This window comes from Anabrus simplex, chromosome 4 (genome assembly GCF_040414725.1).
Source record: "Anabrus simplex isolate iqAnaSimp1 chromosome 4, ASM4041472v1, whole genome shotgun sequence".
Classification (NCBI taxonomy): Eukaryota; Metazoa; Arthropoda; class Insecta; order Orthoptera; family Tettigoniidae; genus Anabrus; species Anabrus simplex.
In genome coordinates, this window is record NC_090268.1 from 254,262,491 (window position 1) to 254,275,558 (window position 13,068).

Sequence of the window (13,068 nt, forward strand, 5' to 3'; positions counted from 1 at the left end):
AAACACCTCGAATGGAAAGTCTGCACCGTCATTAAAATTGCCTCCATATTTCGATATTTTGGGGGGGGGTAAAAAATTATTTTTTAAACATCTCGTAAATCTTCCATCGATTACAGGCAAAAAGCTTTAATTTTGCCAAATTTCTATTTTCTAACTCGTCTGGGAGATTGTGCTGCCATCTTGATATGGGGGAGGGGGTTAGAAATTAGGACTTTCAGGAAACTTTTAAGCCCATGAAACGTATAGGTCATCCTTCAGGATAAATATCACCGACTGTGTTCTTATGCAGATTTGAAAACTCCCAACGTGTCCCTCTTAGAGAATTTTGAGAATTTTAGATTTTTCTAGGGATCCTGAAGTCATCAGGTTGTCTGGTACCAAGTTTTAAGTTTCTAGGATGCCTAGAATGGTCTCATTAATTCACGTCTGTTTTTATTTTTATGCCTTAATTTATATATGTATAGTACAGTATATATAGATCGCGCCAAACTGTCTTCTATTTATTAATATGGATTTTATATTTCACCCGCTTCCGAAGTGGTTCTAAGGGCGTCTTACTCCCACAGTGTGTTTTCCAGGTAGTAAGTCATACTTGAAAGTCATACTGAAACATACACACGTCTGTTACCTTGGGCATATTTGACAATTTATTTTTTCACCCTTTCTCACCCTCTATGCCAAAGAGGGGCATTTTGACAATTTATTATTTCACCCTTTCTCACCCTCTATACCAAAGGGGGGTGAGGCTAGACTTAAAAAATCCGGAATGTTACTATTCATCTCAGCGACCCGGAAAACTATGGATTAGGCACTATATTCGATTATTATTATATCGCATTACCCTCCCCCCTAAAGGGGGTCAAATCTTGAGTTTAAAAAACCGGGAGTGTTACTATTCATCTCAGCGACCACGAAAACTATGGCTTCGACACTATTTTCGATTATTTTTAAATCTGAATCCCCCCTCAACCCCACCAGAAAGGGGGATGAACTTGCACTTGTAAAATATTCGGGGTCTCACCATTCATCTCAGCGACCCCGACAACTATGGATTCAACACTATTTTCCATTAATTTTATATAACATTCTCCCATCTCCCCCACCACGATGGGGGCTAAAATTGGACTTTAAAAAATTCCGGAGTGTCACTATTCATCTCAGCGACCCCCAAAAATATGGAATCGACACTACATTCGATGATTTGTATATCTCAGCCACTCTCCCCCCACCCCTAATGTTTCCTGGGGTGTATTACCCCCAGGTGGTTTGTTTCCCGATACTAAAGTTCCGGAGTGTCACTATTCATCTCTGCGAACCCGAAGCCTACGTATTCGACAGTATTTTCTATTATTTCTATATATCAATCCCCCATCCCCCCCCCCAACGAAGAGGGCTGAACTTGGACATTAAAAAATTCCTGAGTGTTGCTATTCATTTCAGGGAGCCCGAAAAGTATTGATTCGACACTACTTTCGATGATATATATGTCTCACCCCCTCGCCCCCCCGCCCCTAAGCGTTCCTGGGGTGTCCTACCCCCACGTCTTTTTGTCTCCTGATACTAAAAATGCGAAGCGTACCATTCACCTCGGCAACCCCGAAAACTATGTATTCGACACTATTTTCGATTAATTTTATATATCACTCCTCCCTCGCCCTCACACCAAAGGGGGATAAACTTAGACTTATAAAATATCCGGAGTCTCACTATTCATCTGAGCGACCCCGACAACTATGGATTCGACACTCTTTTCGATTATTTTTATATATCACTCTCCCATCGCCTCACACCACGAAGGGGGCTGAACTTGGACTTTAAAAAATTCCGGAGTGTGACTATTTATCTCAGCGACCACGAAAAGTGTGGATTCAACATTACTTTTGATGATTTTTCTATCTGAGCCTTTTAGCCCCCCTGCCCCTAAGGTTTCTTGGGGTGTATTCCACCTACGTGGTTTGTCTTGTGATACAAAAAATCCGGGGTGTCATTATTCATCCCAGCGACCCCGAAAACTGTGGATTCGACACTATTTTCTATTATTTTTATATATTACTCCCCCATCGCACCCACTCCGAAAGGGGCTGAACTTGGACATTTGAAAATTCCGGAGTGTCACTATTCGTTTCAGCGAGCCCGAAAAGTATGTATTCGACACTAGTTCCGATTATTTTAATATCTCACCGCCCTCCCCCCCCCGCCCTTAAGGTTTCCTGGGCTGTCTAACCCGCACGTGGTTTGTCTCCTGATACTAAAAACCCGGACTGTACAATTCCCATCGGCGACCCCGTAAACTATATATACGGCACTATTTTCGTTTAATTTTATATATTACTCCCCCCTCGCCCCCACCCGAAAGGGGACTGAACTTGGACTTTAAAAAAATCCAGAGTGTCACTATTCATCCCAGCGACCCCGAAAAGTATGGATTCGACACTATTTTCGTTAATTTATGTATCTGACCCCCTCACCCCCCTAAGGTTTCCTGTGCTGTCTTAGCCCCGCGTGGTTTATCTCCTGATACTAAAAATCCGAAGTGTACAATTCCCCTCGGCGACCCCAAAAACTATGTATTCGACACCATTTTCGTTTATTTTTATATATCACTCCCCCCTCACCCCCACCCCAAAGGGGGCTCAACTCGGACTTTAAAAAATCGGGAGTGTCACTATTCATCTCAGCGACCCTGAAAAGTATGGATTCGACACTATTTTCGTTAATTTTTATATGTGACCCCATTGCCCCCCCCGCCCCTAAGCTTTCCTTCGCTGTCTTAACACCATGTGGTTTGTCTCCTGATACTAAAAATCCGGAGTGTACAATTCACCTCGACAAACCCGAAAACTATGTATTCGACACTATTTTCGTTTAATTTTATATATCAGTCCCCCCTCGCCACCCACCCAAATGCGAGCAGAAGTTTGACTTTTAAAAAATCGGGAGTGTCACTATTCACCTCAGTGACCCCAAAAACTATGGATTCGACACTATTTTCGATTATGTTTTTACCTGAACCCCCTAACCCCCACCCCTAAGGGGGGTATTTGTGGCTTACCCCCACAGTGCTCGTCTCCAGATAGCAAATAATATGTGTTCAAATTTTGATTGAAATCGCTCCAGTGGTTTAGGAGATGTGTCATTTACACACATACATTTATCATCAGTCTCCCCTCGCCCCCCACCCAAATGGGAGCAGAATTTTGAATTTTTAAAAATCGAGAGTGTCACTATTCACCTCAGCGACCCCAAAAACTATGGATTCGACACTATTTTATATTATGTTTTTACCTGACCCCCCTAACCCCCCACCCCTAAGGGGGGTAGTGGTGGCTTACCCCCACAGTGCTCGTCTCCAGATAGCAAATAATGTGTGTTCAAAATTTGATTGAAATTTCTCCAATGGTTTAGGGGGACATGTTTCATTTACACACATACATTCATCATCAGTCCCCCCCTCACCCCCACCCAAATGGGAGCAGAATTTTGACTTTTTAAAAATCAGGAGTGTCACTATTCACCTCAGCGACCCAAAAAACTATGGATTCGACACCATTTTCGATTATTTCTTTTCCTGACCCCCCTAACCCACAACTCCTAAGGGGGACTAGAGGTGGCTTACCCCCACAGTGCTCGTCTCCGGATAGCAAATAATAAGTGTTCAAAATTTGATTGAAATTGCTCCAGTGGTTTAGGAGGAGATGTGTCATTTACATACAAACATACAAACATTCATTTTTATATATATAGATTATTATTATTATTACTATTATTATTATTATTATTATTATAATTATTATTATTAAATAATGATATTGGACTGACGTCTCACTAACTACGTTTATGGTCTTCGGAGACGCCGAGGTGCCGGAATTTAACCCCGCAGGAGTTCTTTTACGTGCCAGTAAATCTACCGACACGAGGTTGACGTATTTGAGCACGTTCAAATACCACCGGACTGAGCCAGGATCGAACTCGCCAAGTTGACGTCAGAAGGCAAGTGCCTTAACCATCTAAGCCACTCAGGCCGGCATTATTATTATTATTATTATTATTATTATTATTATTATTATTATTTCATCTGGCCTCTCTTCAGTTTCCTGAGTTCGGCACTTAGTATGCATTGAGCCCAGTTTTACGGCTGGATGCATTTCCTGGCGCCAACCCACTATGGAGGGAATTACTCACTATTACGTGTTTCTGTGGCGATTTGTAGTGAAATGTGATGTGTTTAAATAAAGTTGCGTATTGAAAACAACACAAATATCCAATCCTCGAATACGACCAAGTAACCGCATAGATTTTAAGAGCTGACCTAACTGGGAATGGAAGCCGGAATACTACGAAAAGAAGACCAGTGCGCTGACAATTCAGCCAAGAATCAGTGTTTCATACGTCTAAAAATAAAATTTACATTACCGCTCCACAATACGTAAATTCTTATGATGTGTCTCTATTTTTTTTTTGTTTTTCAAGGCTGTTTTACGTCGCACCGACATAGATAGGTATTATGGGCACGATGGGGCAGGAAAGGCCTAGGAATGGGAAGGAAGCGGCCGTGGCCTTAGTTAAGGTACAGCCCCAGCATTTGCCTGGTATGAAAATGGGAAACTACGGAAACCATCTTCAGGGCTGCCGGCTGTGTGGTTCGAACCCACTATCTCTCGGATGCGAGCTCCCAGTTGCACGCTCCTAACCGCATTTCCAACTCGCCCGGTTTCTTTCTAAACTAAGCCTTGTATGTCATATAAGGTTCTCAGCGACCATCAATTTCATTTCTGTATGTGTGCATTAGATGTAGTCCTATGAATGTGTGTGTATGTGTATATGCCACACGAGGCCTGATATATGTCAAGTATCGCATGCAAGCAGTAGGGCATACTTTTTATGAAACTCGGCGTATTTTTTGCAATTGTATTAACTTTACGATATCCAACTGAGGAATAAGAGGATGATTCAAATGGTTTCTCATTGATACTTTGAAATACAATCATTTTTACCTAGAAAAGTTTCAAGCGAAACTTTCGTTTTGAATATTATATGCCATTGCATTATTTTTAACAGATCCCATACCGAATACCATAATTAGAACGTTTAATGTTAAAAGACCGTACCTAGAAAACCTAGGATTTTCAGGAGTAGTAAGAAAGTGCAGGGCATTGTGTTAACAAAATAACTGACAGTTTGTGAATGCTGTGAATTACCATTTTTTTTACTTCACATGTAACTATTAGGCACAATTATTAAAATACATTTTAAAAGATTTTAAAGAATTTGATGACTCAAGAGATTACACGTTTCGCTGAAATACAACTGACAGTTTCTAAAACCTCTATTTTTTGCATTATGTGGCTTGGGAGTGAATGTTTTTGTTTCTTTTAATATATATGTTTATTTACATACAAGTCATAACACTACGAACCACCATAGAAATTAGCCAATACTGACCTGCATTTAGGACAGTCGCCCAGGTGTCAGATTCCCTATCTGTTGTTTTCCTAGCCTTTTCTTAAATGATTGCAAAGAAATTGAAAATTTATTGAACATCTCCCTTGGTAAGTTTTTCCAATCCCTAACTCCCATTCCCATAAATGAATATTTGCCTAAATTTGTCCTTTTGAATTCCAACGTAATCTTCATATTGTGATCCTTCCTACTTTTAAAGAAACCACGCAAACTTATTCGTCTACTAATGTCATTCAGCGCCAGCTCTCCACTGACAGCTCTAAACATACCACTTAGTCGAGCAGCTCGTCTTCTTCCTCCCAAGTCTTCCCAGCCCAAACTTTGCACCATTTTTATAACGCTACTCTTTTGTCGGAAATCATCCAGAACAAATCGAACTGCTTTTATTTGGATAATTTCCAGCTCTTGAATCAAGTAATCCTGGTAAGGGCCCCATACACTGAAATACATACTCTAGTTACGGTCTTACCAGAGACTTATATGCCGTCTCCTCTATATCCTTACTGAAAATGTAAATCCACAGCCTGTTTCCAGTCATTTGACCGCGTCAGGAACGGAATGAATGAAGCCCCCTCTAGTGACGAGGATAGGAATTGTGCCGGGTGCCGAAGCCTGTCGCACTCCCCTGGGGCAATGATTAATGAATGATAAATGGAATGAAATGATATTGGAGAGTGTTCCTGGAATGAAAGATGACAGGGAAAACCCGAGTACCCGGAGAAAAACCTGTCCCGCCTCTGCTTTGTCCAGCACACATTTCACATGGAGTGACCGGGATTTGAACCACGCAACTCAGCGGTGGGAAGCCGGCGCGCTGCCGCCTGAGCCACAGAGGCTCCCTCCTTTACATCCTTACTACAAGCCCTATACACCCTCATAACCATGTGCAAAGATCTGTACCCTTTATTTACAATCCCATTTATGTGATTACCCCAATTTAAGACCTTTCCTTATATTAACACGTAGGTACCTGCAGTGATCCGCATCAGGAACTTTCACCTCGTTAACGCAGTAATTAGAACTGAGAGGACTTTTCCTATTTTTGAAACTCACAATCTGACTTTTAACCCCGTTTGTCATCATACCCTTACCTGCTGTCGATCTCACAACATTATCGAGGCCATTTTGCAGTTGCCCACAATCTTGTAACTTATTTATTACTCTATACAGGATAACACCAAGTGCAAAAAGCCTTATTACTGATTTGACTTCTTTACTCATATCATTTACATACGTAAGAAAACATAAAAGTCCAATAATACTGCCTTGACGAATTTCCCTCTTAATTATTATAGAGTCAGAAAAAGCTTCCCCTACTCTAATTCTCTGAGATCTATTTTCTAGAAATATACCAACCCATTCAGTCAATCTTTTGTCTAGTCCAGTTACAATTATTTTCCAGTAGTCTCTCATGTTCCACCCTAACAAGTGCTTTAGGCAGATCAGTCGCGATACAGTCCATTCGACCTCTTGAATCCAAGATAGCTGCTATATCTTGCTGGAATCCTACAAGTTGAGCTTCAGTGGAATAACCTTTCCTAAACCCAAACTGCCTTCTATCGAACTAGTTATTAATTTCGCAAACATGTGTAATATCATCAGAAAGAATGCCTTCCCAAAGCTTACATGCAACGCATGTTAAACTTCTTGGGCTGTAATTTTCAGTTTTATGTCTGTCACCCTTACCTTTATACACAGGGGCTACTATAGCAACTTTTGGTTCATTTGTTATAGCTCCTTCATACAGACAATAATCAAATAAGTACTTCAGATATGGTACTATATCCCAACCCATTGTCTTTAGTATATCCGCAAAAATCTTATCAATTCCAGCGCTTTTATAGTTTTCAACTTTTGTACCATACTGTAAATGTCATTGTTATAATAGGTAAATTTAATACTTGTTTATTATTAGTCACCTTCTGTATCTTGACATTATCCTTGTAACCATTACATACTGCTGACTGAATAGTTCTTCCTATTGAAGATCCTCACATACACACTCCCCCTTGTTCATTAATTGTTCCTGGAATTTTCTTCTTGTAACCTGTTTCTGCTTTAAAATACCTAGACATACCCTTCTATTTTTCACAAAAATTTGTATGACTGCCGATTATGCTTGCCATCATGTTATCCTTAGCTGACTTCATTGTTAGATTCAATTTCCTAGCAAGTTCCTTCAATTTCTCCTTACTTCCACAGCCATTTCTAACTCTATTTCTTTCCAATCTGCACCTCCTTCTCAGTCTCAGTAATGAATATATCTCTCCCAATAGGGTTGGGACACAACAATTGGAAAGATAGAGACATCACTTCATGGAAGTACTCAATAATCTTGGTGAGGAATCAAGAACTGAAGAACTTGAAACTATTCTGGAGGATCCAGACATCTGGGTAGAACCACCAACACGACAAGAGATAGCACAAGCAGTGAAACAAATGAAGAGTGACAAAGCACCAGGTGTAGATAACATTATCCCGAAAGCTCTGACGGTAGATCCAGATTTAACAGCGGAAATCATGGAGCCACTTCTAACACTAATATGAAACGAAGAACACCTTCCTGAGGAGTGGATGTCCTCATCAAGATACCGAAGAAGGGTGACCTCTCAGATTGCGATAACTGGAGGGGCATAACGTTGCTCTCATATGGGGAAAAGGTGATGTCAAGAGTCATACTGAACAGAACACGCATAGCCGTTGACAGGAGACTACTTCAAGACAGGCAGGTTTCAGAGAAGGTCGGTCTACTGTGGATCAGATTAACACACTAAGGCTAATCATTGAACAACTTGCTGAGTATCAGATATCTCTGTATATACTTTTGATTGATTTTGAAAAGGCTTTTGACTCTGTCAACCGGAGGAAAATGTGGAAGGCTATGGAAAAGTTTGGAATTCCACGAAAGATAGTCCGTCTTACACAGGCAATATATGACGGATATACTTGTCAAGTAGAGCATAAAGGGAAGCTGTCTGAAACTTTTGCTGTAAAATCTGGAGTAAGAAAAGGATGTCTACTGTCGCCAATCTTGTTTATCATGACACTGGATTGTATGCTGAGAGAGGCAACGAATAGAAAGCGTGGCATTCAGTGGGGATTAAATAACCGATTGGAAGAACTGGATTATGCGGATGATCTCTCTCTTCTTGCAGAATATTTTCGGGACATGGAAATCAAACTGAATTACTTAAAAATAGTAACTAAAGAAGTAGACTTAAAGATTAATAACAAAAACTAAATAAATGCGCATAAACCATCGTAACAATTGTAGCTTGACTCTAGATGGAATGGATATAGAAAGGGTAGGGGACTTTTGCTACCTAGGAAGCATGGTAAGCCAGGATGGAGGTGCTTTTAGAGATGTGGTGAGTCGTATAAATAAAGCCAAAGGAGCTTTTGCACAGTTACGACCAATATGAAGATCCCCTCAAATTCGTATAAAAACGAAGCTAACGAGGTAAAACATACATGTGTTAACTCGGATTCGATTGAAATTTGGTAGGAATGTTCGTGGGAGGCAGTAGAATGCTAAGGTGAAAACTGCATGTGCCCAGCGCAAGTTTAAACGTCAAAATTGAAATAGTCGTAAAATTAGAAGTGCCGCGGGAGTATCGGGGTGTGGTGGAGAGGTAGGGAGGAGCGAAGCAGAGGACGTGAACCAACCTGGCTGGGTCGAGCTGCTCCAGCAGCCAGGCAGCGTATAGTTAGCGCGTTCCCCTTAACTTCCCGATCAGATCTGCAAAACGTAAATACTAAAACAGCATATGAAACAAGTATACAAAGAACGACGTTTGAACAACGATGCCAATAAGGTTCTTGCCCGAGTTCTTGTTACTCGTTGTAATTTTTCAAACCTTATTGGCATCGTTGTTTAAACATCGTCCTTTGTACACTTGTTTCATGTGCTGTTTTCATATTTATGTTTTACACATCTGATCGGGAAGTTACGGGGATCGCGTTAACTATACATTGCCTGGCTGCTGGAGCAGCTCGACGCAGCCCGGTTGGTTCACGTCCCCTGCTTCGCTCTTCCCTAACTCTCCGCCACACCCCGCGACTCCCGCGGCACTTCTAATTTTACGACTATTTAGTTGTTCAATTTTAGCGTTTAAACTTGCGCTGGGCACATGCAGTTTTCACCTTAGCATTCTACTGCCTCTCACGAATATTCCTACCAAATTAAAACCGAATCAGAGTGTAACACATGTATGTGTCCCCTCGTAAGTATATTCAACTCAAATGTTAAATCTGTGTTACTGTATGGAAAGTGACCGAAGACATTACCACAAGGTTACACACTTTTATAAATCGGTGTTTGAACTAGACTTTTCGGCATGTAGCGCTGACCCAAAATAATTGACAAAGTGCTAAAAAGGGGAAGAAGGCAGCAGCTTTCGCACTTATATAGACTACCAGATAATTCCTGAATGCACTGAACTAAAAATACCCTAAGTCTAAAAAATAAATAGAGACAGTTGGAGTGTAGAGAATGTAATGCAAAGGAACTGAGAAGAACATACATGACTGTACTTTCCTCACCATTTTGCTATTGGCCAACCTTAGTCGGGGCTGAAAATCTCATTTAGTGGAGTTATTTTAAGAATCTCTCCGAGCGATCAGATGAGGTAAAGTGGGTGACAATGGAAGACGATAGACAGCTAATGAAGACTCATTAAGCTGCAGCTCCCAGTAGAACAGACAATTGATCAAAATCAATATGTGTGTCTCGATAAGGATGTTACATTGAAAATGTTCGGGAAGACTTGCGAGAGGCAAGTGTAATGTAAATTTTGTAGGCTGCAAAGACTCTATGCATATTTAAGTAGCAATGAATGTAAATCAGAGAGAGCGCTTCATCACGACGAGCTCTTCTCGGTGATTGAGTGAGTTATTCGGTTTCTAGCAAAAACTTCCATAAAGTCTTCCGAGAAAGACAAGATCACTACGTATAATGAATATTTAAGGCGCTATAATTTTAAAAAGGGGAGTAGAAGAGATCACACATAATTGTTACTTATCTGGTTGTAATGATTGCTGTTTTAAAGTGGAGCAATGTAACCATCAGTCTCTAGTAAGGTCAGTTGAAAAAAAAATTAGTTATAACTCCATGAAGTATTGAGAATATGAAGAAGGGACAGGCCATGGAAACGGGAAAGTGTAAGACTTTGTAAATAATAATAATAATAATAATAATAATAATAATAATAATAATAATAATAATAATAATAATAATAATAATAATCTAGTATCAAGATAAAGTATATTGCAAAGTTTACAGGTACCGAACTGACAAACTGAGGATAAACCAGAAGATTGTTGAGAAGAACCGACGAGAACTTGAGGTCATGGAATCTTCGAATTGGGACGAAATAGGCAAAAGGATTCAAGAAGCTGGAACATTCTGAAGAAGGATTGTTCATTGGAGAACCCCTGTTTAAATTAAGGGATTCGCTCCCACCGTATAATGAAGCAATTAAAGATGGCATTATCAATTTAGAAAACAACAAATCCCCGAGGGAGGACTCGATTGCTGCAGAACTACTCAAAGAGGCTGGTGAAAGTGTAACGAATAAACTAGAAGCACTACTTGGTCATCTTTAGAAGACAGAATAAATTAGAATTGTTTGTAAGAATGCACTCCTTCACCCTTTTCAAAAAAAGGAGACCGAGGCAACTTCAGAAGTTACTCTCTTCTTCATATAGCATACAAAATACTCTCAGTAGTCTTGAAACGTAGACTTGAATCTCATCTAGACAAACAGATAGGTGAATATCAGGCAGGATTAATTAAGGACGTTCGTGTTCAGAGCAAATATATATTCTAAATCTATATATATAAAAATGAATGTTTGTAGGTCTGTATGTATGTATGTATGTATGTATGTAATGTATGTATGTATGTATGTATGTATGTATGTATGTATGTATGTATGTATGTATGTATGTATGTAAATGACACATCTCCTCCTAAACCGCTCGAGCAAAATCAAAGAAATTTGGTACACTCATAACTTACTATCTGGAGACGAGCACTGTGGGAGTAAGCTATCCCTAGCAACCTTAGGGGTGGCGGGTCAGGGGAGGTTATATATAAAATTAATAGAAAATAGTATCGAATACGTAGTTTTCGGGTTCGCTGACATGAATAGTGACACGCCGGATTTATAAAAAGTCCAAGTCAGTCCCCTTCGTAAAGGGGGGCGAGGATGTGATATAGAAAAATAATCGATAATAGCGTCGAATGCATTGATTTCGGGGTCGCTGAGATGAATAGCAACACTCCGGAAATTTTTAAAGTCAAACTTCAGCCCCTTTTGTAGTGGGGGGTCCGAGGGGAGTGCTATATATATAAAAAATCCAAAATAGTGATGAATCTATAGATTTCGCGGTCGCTGAGGTGAATAGTTACATTCCGGAATTTTTTAAGTGCGGGGGGCGAGATGTTAGTGATATATGAAAATAATCGAAAATAGTGTTGAATCCATATACAGTACTTTTCTGGGTTGCTGAGATGAATAGTGTAACTCAGGATATTTTTAAAGTACAAGTTCGGCACGCTTTGGGGTGGGAGGCGTACAAATATCACCTAAGATCTGGAAAACATACTCTGGGGACAAGACGCCCCTAGAACCCCTAGGGAAGGGGGTTAAATATAACCTATATTAATAAATGGAATTTGGTTTGGAACGATCAATATACGTAGTATACTGTACTGTATATATAAGGTATAAAAATTAAAATAGAAGTGAATTAATGAGGCACTTCCAGGCATCCTACAAACTTAAAACATGGTACCAGAGAAGCTGATGACTTCAGGATCCCTATAAAAATAGATAATTTTCAAAATACTCCCGTGGACCTCGCAAGGAGTCTCAAATTTGGGGCTCAGCATAAGAACGCAGTCGGATATATTTATCCTAAACGATAACCTATAGGTTTCTTGGGCTTAAAAGTTTCCTGAAAGTCCCTATTTTTAATCCCCTCCCCATATCAAGATGGCGACATAATCTGCCAGACGAGCTAGAAAATTGAAATTTAGCAAAATTATAACTTTTAGCCTGTAATGGACGGAAAAATTACGACATGTTTAAAATGTTTATTTTTACCCCCAAGAAATATCTAAATATGGAGGCAATTTTAAAGACTTTGCAGACCTTCTTTTTGAGGTATTTGGTGGCTAAACCGTAAGTCGCATCACTAAACGGATGACACATTCTCAGTTCAATTTCGAGTGATCTACAACTTTTGTCCTATGACTTTTTGTCGTATCTCTATCCCTTGTATGTTAAATTGGGCTCTATTTTTGAATTGTGCATATTTTTTGCACGTTTTACACGTATAATTAGTAGTTTGATTCACTTATCCGAAGAACAGGATCATTAACTTCTACGTGAACCTTGGCCCACACAGTAGCTATATTTGTACCAAATTCTGTGTTTGTAGCTGTCACATATGTGTCCAAAAAGTAATTCACTGTGAGAGAACCTTATCAAAATTTCACCGTATTCAACCTTTCTAAATTTTACCCATAAATAGATGATTTACGAGAACATATCATAGGACCAGCCATTTAGACTGTTATATATGGCGTCTTATCGTAGGCCT